We start from the raw sequence: 7846 nt of genomic DNA on the forward strand, positions 1-7846 counted from the left end.
GACTCAAAATACTTTAATACCATTTTTTCCAAGTATTGCACAATATAGGTATAAAATGAATACTTATAAATACATTTTCTCCCATAATACAGAGTAAAAATCTTTAAACCTTTAACAGAAAATACATTTTTAAAAGCAAATGCTCATGCATTTTAATTCCACCTCAAAAGCAATACACTATACACAAGTTTTAGAATAGTTGATGTCTTTTAGATGGATATTAACAATTTCAGTAAAAAAAAAAAAATAAAAGCACCTGAATTTGCTGTCACAGATTACTGTAGTACAAAGACATAAATGCAAGACCATGGTGTAGAAAGAGTATAAATTTCCTCTGATATTTTATAAACTTTGTACCAAATGAAATTACACAATTAGAAAAGACCACTAAACCCACTTATTAGTGCCAATATTTTTATTTAAAAAAAATCAGCTATATCTTTGCTGTATCTTAAATACTGTAAGAGGTCACATCTGAGACTATACTTTAAATTATACCATCACTATACAATAACGTTGTACTTGGTCAACAAATGAAAAATCATGCATGTTTTATTTTTGTAACCAAGCTTGAATGTATAATTGCTATAAGCTTAAAAAAAAAAAATCTCAAGATGACAAAAAGAATCCTCCTTGGGCCTGAGCACTTTAACTTATATGATGCATCTTTTTCTTTTTTTCAATTATCCATAAAAGGCTGGAATTGCTGGTTAGACGACTGCATGTTATTTAAACTAAAATTCAAGCCACCTACAAAAGACCTCTCATTGATCCCTCGTTAGGTCACGTGCGCATGAAGGCATTACTGACTGGATGGGGTCAAGGTGAAGAGGCTGTCACCTGGGTGTATTCCTTGGGTACTACCACCTTGACCTGCATCTTAGGAAAAATAAATTCCTTGGCATCAGGAGAAAGAGCAGAGATGTCCTGCTGTTGCTGCTGCTGTGGTGGGGGCAGCGCTGGAGGCTGAGTTGGCTGCTGATGTTGCTGCGGCTGGGCTGGCAGGCCAAGCCCAAGCCCACACAGAGAGTGCACCGAGGAGACGACTGACTCTCACTTCAAGAGGTCGTTCACATTCACGCCAGGGCAGACCGTAAAAGCACATACCACCTTGTTACTGCAGCCGCTATTCTTCATTTTGGTAGAGCTGAACCTGGCAGCGAAAGGGGCAGGGGTAAAGGCTAAAGGCTGAGTGGACCGGGGCACGAAGGTGGAACTTCCAGCAGCTGACTGACCAAAGGGAGCTGACGGAGAGCTGCACGCTGATGAGGCTGGGTCACGTATGGGCATGGAAACCTGGGTTTCTGGATTAAAGCTGTTTTTGATCTCCCCCAACTCACATCCATTTTCATTATCATCACCCACATAAAGCACTCTTGCTGCTCCCTTTTCACCAGTTTGGTAGGAAACCTCAAAAGGGTTGATTCAAACGTTGACCTCCTGTGGCAGATTGCCACGAACTCCGTCAATGTCCAAGCGCTCTCCGTGGACGCCTGCTCCGTCACTAGGTCCACGGTTGCCCTGTGTGACAAAACCTAAACTCTGATCCTTTGTCTGGCTTTTCAGGACATCAGAGCCCTTCAGATTTCTTCTTAAGAAGTCTTCCAAGGGCCTCCCCGGTGGCACAACGGTTGGGCGCTGGGTTGCGGGCTGCTCCCCGGCCACCAGAGGAGGGTCCCACATGGCGCGCAGACCTCTCCTGCCGCCCGCTGCTCCCCTCAGCAGTGTACTTCGGTCCTTCTGCCTGCTCTGCTCCCCGCTCTGGCTCTGGTGAATTCTCTCACCCTCCCGCGCTTCTGACTGTACCCAGTGCATGTATAAATAAATAAATAAATCTTGAAAAACAAAAAAAGAAGTCTTCCAAGCTCTTCTCTAAAAATGTGGACACATCTCCTGGGAAGCTTATTGTACAAAAACAAAATATTGAAACTCAGTGCTACTTGGACGCCACACTGCTATGCCACAAAGTTAGGTTTGTGCTACAACTCCCCCACCCCTGTTCCTCCCACCAAAAAAGTCTTCAGTCTGTGGCAGAGAAACAAATTTTCATTCAAAGTGCTAGCGTTAGGAGATTATCCTTCACCATGAGTGGACTTGTTCTGGCTGCTTCAGGGCTGCTTCCGCCAGACACCGCTGCTGGGCTGGAGAGAAGAGCTTTGGGGTCTGAGTGCACCATGGGGAGGGGACACCTGAGAGAGGGGCAGAGCACAGACTCTCTGAGCTCTGGAGCTGCCACTTTCTGCATGTCGTCTGGTCAGGTGGCCAGAGCGCCTCTCGCTTCACACAGCCAGGGCAGGGCCCAGCCTTCCCACCACTCTGCAAAAGGACAGAGCTTCACTCCTCTACTTTATGGTTTTTCATCTCTGTACATAAAGTTGATGCCATGTCTGTGCATTTGTGTGGACTCTAGCATTCGTGTGGATCCGAGTGGCCACAATTAGGATACAGAATGACTCCATGGCCCAAAAACTTCCTCAGGATATCCTTTTGATCTGTTCTCCATTACTGTAGTTTTGTCTTTTGAAACTGTCATCTAAACTGAATCACATTGATAATTATACGTAGGAATTCCAAAGAGTACCTGCACCCCTATGTTTATAGCAGCACTATTTACAATAGCTAAGCTTTGGAAACAGCCCAAATGCCCAAAAATAGATGACTGGATCAAGAAGATGTGGTACATATACACCATGGAATATTACTCAGCATTCAAAAAAGATAAACACATGCAATTTGCAGCAACATGGATGGCGCTGGAAGGGATCATGCTCAGCGAAATAAGCCAGAAAGAAAAAGAAAAATACCGGATGGTCTCACTCATAGCAGGAATCTAGAAAACCTAAATAAGGGACCAGGAAAAAGAATAACTATAAGAAAGTAAAAATCAAAATCAACAAACAACTATGAACCAGAGACACTCTATGGGGGGTGGGGTGCGGGGAAAGGAGGGTTTGGGGTCAAAACAAGGGGATTGCAATTGTATGGGAAATATAAAAACAAAATTAAAATTTTAAAAAAAAGACAATATGGTATTGGCAAAGGGAAAGGCACAAAGATTAGTGGAAAAGCATAGAGCTTAGAAAGAGACCCAAAACTATGCGGCCAATTGATTTTTAACAATCTATCAATTGGCGCCCTAACAACTGAGGGAGAAAGGATAGCTCTGTTAAGTTTGAGTTCATTTTTTGCATAAGGTGTGAGGTTTAAGTTAGGGATCCTTTTTTTGCACATGAATTTTCTATTGCTTTCATAACATTTATGGAAAGATTATCCTTTCTCCCTTGAGGTGTTTGGGCACCAATTAATGGATTGTCAAAGATCAATTGGCCATATAGTTTTGGGTGTCTTTCTGGGCTCTATACTGTTCCACTAACCTATGTGCCTTTCCCTGTGCCAATACCAGGCTGTCTTAATTACCATAGCTTTACAAATCTTATTATTGGAGACAGTGATTTCTCAAATCTTATTTTTCTGTTTCAAAGTTATTTTAACTATTCTAGTGTCTTTGCCTATCCGTATCAATTTTGAAATCAGCTTATCTTTACCTTCAAAAAGGTAATTCCTTCTTGGAATTTGTTTGGAGTTGTGTTAAATCTATATATCAATTTAAGGTTAATTGACCTCTATACAATATTGAGTTTTTCAACCCACAAACAGGGTGTCTTTATTTTTAGATCTCTGATGTTTTCGTTCCTCACTATTTTGCAGTATCAGCAAACAGAGCCTGTGCATACTCCTTGGTATTTATCACAAAATATCTCACTTTCCAAACTATTGTCAATGGTGGCTTTTGTGAAAATTCTGGTTTCTTATTGTACATTACTAATACAAAAAATGCAATTAACTTTTGTATGTTTGTCTTATATTTTACAACCTTGTTAAACTCATTTATTGGTTCTACTTTTTTTTTTAAGTAAATTCCTTGGAGTTTTTTTCATAACATAAGTGTCACCTATGAACAGAGACACATTTTGTCTCTTCTTTCTCAGTCTATGTGACTCATTTCCTATTCTTGCCTTCTCGCACTTGGTAGGACAAATGTTGATTAGGAGTAGAGAGAGTGGACACCATTGCCTTGCTCCCAGGGAAGTGACATGCACAATCTATCACTACTAAGTATGTTGGCTATAGGTCTTTCACAGATGCCATTTCTTAGTTTGAAGAAGTCCTCTTGAACTTCTGATTGCTGACAGCTTTTGTCATGAATAGATTTTCAACTTTGTCACATGCTTTTTCTGCAGCAAGGAAAATGAACATGTGATTTTGCTTCCTTAGACTGTTAATGAGACGAATTACACTTGACCTTGGTAAAATGTTCTTTTTATATAATACTTGATTTAACTCACTAACACTCTGTTGAAGAGTTATTATTTGTCTGTCCATGAGAGATGTTGACCTATGGTTTTCGTTTTGTATTTGTGAGTTGTGTATTTCAGCAGTGTGTAGAGGGAAAATTAAAGAATTAAATGCTCATTTAAAGTACCAAATAATGTTAGGAAGGAAGAAAGGAGTCAAATCAATAAAGGAAACCAAAAAGAAAAAAGAAAAAGAAGACTAAAATAAGCCCAAGGCAAGCAGAGAAAAAAGAAGTAATAAAAATAAACGCTGAAACCAATGAAATAATAGATATGTTTAGTACTGGGTTAAAGTTGGCCTCATAAGATGAATTGGGAAGTAGTGCATCTTCTTCTACTTTCTGGAAGAGCATGCGTAGAATTGGTCTAATTTCATCTTTGAATTTTTGAGACAGTTACCTAGTGAAACCATCTAAACCTGGAAATTTCTTTTTCAGAAGATTTTAAACTACAAATCCAGTTTAATAACTGTAGAACTATTCAGGTTATCTATTTCATCTTGGTGAGTTTTAGTAGTTTGGACTTTTCCAGGAAAATGATTCAGTTCTTCTAAGTTGTTGGATTTATGTGCCTGCAGTTGTTTGTCGCATTCCCTGATGATTTTTTCTTATTGTCTGTCTGTGGGATCTGTAACAATATCTTCTCTTCCATTCTTAGTATTCGCAATTTTTGTCCCTCCCCCCCCTTTCTCTTGCTAGAGGCTTATCAATTTTAATAATATTTGCAAAGAACTGACTTTTGGTTTCTTTCATTTTCTCTAGTGCTTTTCTGTTTTAAATTTCGTTGATTTCTGCTATTTATTGCTTCCTTTGCTCCCACTGCTGCCATTAAGAGATTGCTTGGGGACTGGGGTATGAGGGAGCAGAGAAAAGAAAAAAGAAATGATGGATTTTTGTACTCTTTCTGAGAGTTAGGACTCTCTTTTCGCCTCCTTGAACCAGCCTCTCCGGGAACTCTCACTGTCTGCTCCCGGGAGTCCACTTCTAATATTCAGAGTATGTTCAAGATGGGGATGATGAGAGGAGAGAGATGGCAGACGCACACCAGTTCAGTGGAACTCCGGATTCTCGTCCAATTTACTTACTACTGTTCACTTTACAGAGCCCTTATCCATTCTATCCAGGTTTTAGAGTTACAGTCAGAAAGACCAGGCGGGATGTGTTTCTTCCATCTGACCCAGAACTGAAACTCTCCCCTCACATTCTTTGAGCAGATTCTGAGAGGAGTTTGGATGTACAGGGTCGTCTGTGCCACCCTCGTAGAGCGGACACCAACCCTCCCAGCGCCGATAGGGAGGAAGGTCCCAGTTGCAATATGCTGGCGGCTTCTATGCAGAGAATACCTGACACTAAATGAGAAAAGCTTCCTTTACCTACAGGCCTGCCTGTACTAAGGGAGCTGAGCAATTCAAAGGCCAGTCTTTTTAACATATTTTAAAATGAAAGTCCACATGGAAAGAGGTGGGTGGGTGGCTCAAACTGAACGGTCATTGTGCACCAGGCTGGTTATCTCACCGTTTGTTATACAATAAAAGAGGATCAGATAAACACAGGCACAGCCTCTGCCTCCATTGATAATGTAAATCATCCCTTGTATCATTTGTCTTTCCTTCAGACTGGATACAAAAGGCATAGAAATGAACAATTCATGCCTAAACACAGGAGAACTTGAAAGCTAGTGTATGTCAGATGTTTATTCCAGGTCATCATTAAGGGGTTGAGTGGATTTTCTTATAAACAGGGGTTATTCTGTCAGTGGGGAGAGGGGAGAGACAAAGTGAATCTTGTAGCACGCAGGCAGCTCTTTTAAAGACACATTGCAACTTTTCTGCCATGCACAGTAAGTTATAGAGATAATTCTTTTTATAGGAGATGAAATGTTGTCTCTGGAGCAGCGCAAAGCATAATGTGTTACAGAAACAATGCTTTTTGCCTCCACTTTGTACAAATGCCATTTTTCATTACCCACTGAGTGGGAGCCTGCTGGAAATGGAAATGAGAGCAAGGTTGTGCTGTCTTACGGATGGTCAGGCACTTCCTGACACCCGCTCAGCCAAGGCCTCCATGGGAGTCCTGGGAGGTCTCCCCAGCAATCTCCCCCACAACGAAGTTTGGTGTGCCAAACCCTTGAAGGATGGCCTCTCTTTTCAGGCTACCCATTTCCTCTGCCCTCTTCTCTGCTGAGGTTTTGTGGGTGGTGGATGCTGTTGTTTTTCCCACCCAGCCCAAGAAAAGGCAGCTTAAAGAAAAAGTGCCAAGACAAACAGAACGAGAGCCTTGGGGACCCAGTAATGGGTACAGAGCGTAGAGTGTGGTAATCATTCTTTTGATTTGTGTTCAGATATGTTTTCTATTTGCTTTTGCACAGAATGCACATTTTCCCCCTGGATTGCAAATAATCTGAACCAGGGTAAAACCATTACAAAGTGGCCTTCAAACATCATGTCGGTATTGGAACTGAATGACTGATCAGACATTTAAATACGGAAACTGGGAATTCGGGTGAATTGCACTGATACGATTTTTAAAAACATGCTCAGAGTTGTTAAATAACCTTTGCTTTCTTGGGTCTCTCTATTTTTTTTTTTTTAAGGATGCTGCATATTTCTTCTTTAAATTTTGTTCACGTTTGTTCTGCTTTTAATTATTGTTGTTTAATGATTTGGTTGTATCCCTGAAGTCAAAAATAAAAAAATTATCTTTCCATCATTCTTAACAAATAGATCAAGACGATGGGATGGAATTCTTAACATCCCTAGTGTCTGGTGAACTCTGCCCTTTATCCAGGGCTGATTTCTTGAGATAATCGACGTCTTCTTACAGTGTCATCAGAGTCTCCTAACTAGCTCCCCCCAACCCCTTCCAACAGGAGCGAGAGGAAAGGCACAGTGATGAACGTGTTCCCACAGTGCAGGGCAATGTTCGTGTCTGGGGGAGCCCCTGACAGCAGTCAAACAAAGGAAGCCGAGACAAGGCTCTAAGTCCCAGGTTAATGTCAAGTGCTAGGTTTTCTTTTAGTTACTCAAGGATCAAAAGGAAATTATTCAATAAAAAGGAACTTAAAGGGGACTTCTGTGCCGACACAAACCTTAATCAAAAACACTTGTTCAAAGGCAGCTTCCTTGACCTGCCTTTTCATATTGTCTGGCCAGTTCTTACACACATTTGTGATTAAAATAAGGATTTTCTCCATCACAAGTGAGCGTTCCCTTTCCTCTCGGCTGACCAGAATTTCACCAGGGTGACATGACAGTTTGTTGCTAAGGAACTGAAGATATATGCCACAATTCAGCATGCTGACGAAGAAGGGTAAATACTTTTCAACAGATTGGATATTAAGTATAAATAAGCAATGCGTGTGTGCATGCTGCATGCACGTGCCAGCAGTGTGAAGACTGACGGGGAGACAAAGTGAAAGCACAAACGCGTTTCTGTTTGAAATGTGGGTGATTAGCCACCTCCTCGGTAAAAGCTACTCTTTAATAACCCTTG

At 41.1% G+C, this 7846-nt stretch overlaps 1 pseudogene across 1 annotated transcript; it reads right to left on the minus strand.

Annotated features, from left to right (window-relative positions):
- Positions 1-679: 679 nt before the first annotated feature.
- Positions 680-1290, minus strand: LOC311170758 (protein Tob1-like; annotated as a pseudogene). The gene has a single exon. The product of its transcript is annotated as a protein Tob1-like (transcript).
- Between the last annotated feature and the right edge of the window lie 6556 nt (positions 1291-7846).

This window comes from Talpa europaea, assembly GCF_964194135.1.
Source record: "Talpa europaea genome assembly, chromosome: 5".
Lineage (NCBI taxonomy): Eukaryota > Metazoa > Chordata > Mammalia > Eulipotyphla > Talpidae > Talpa > Talpa europaea.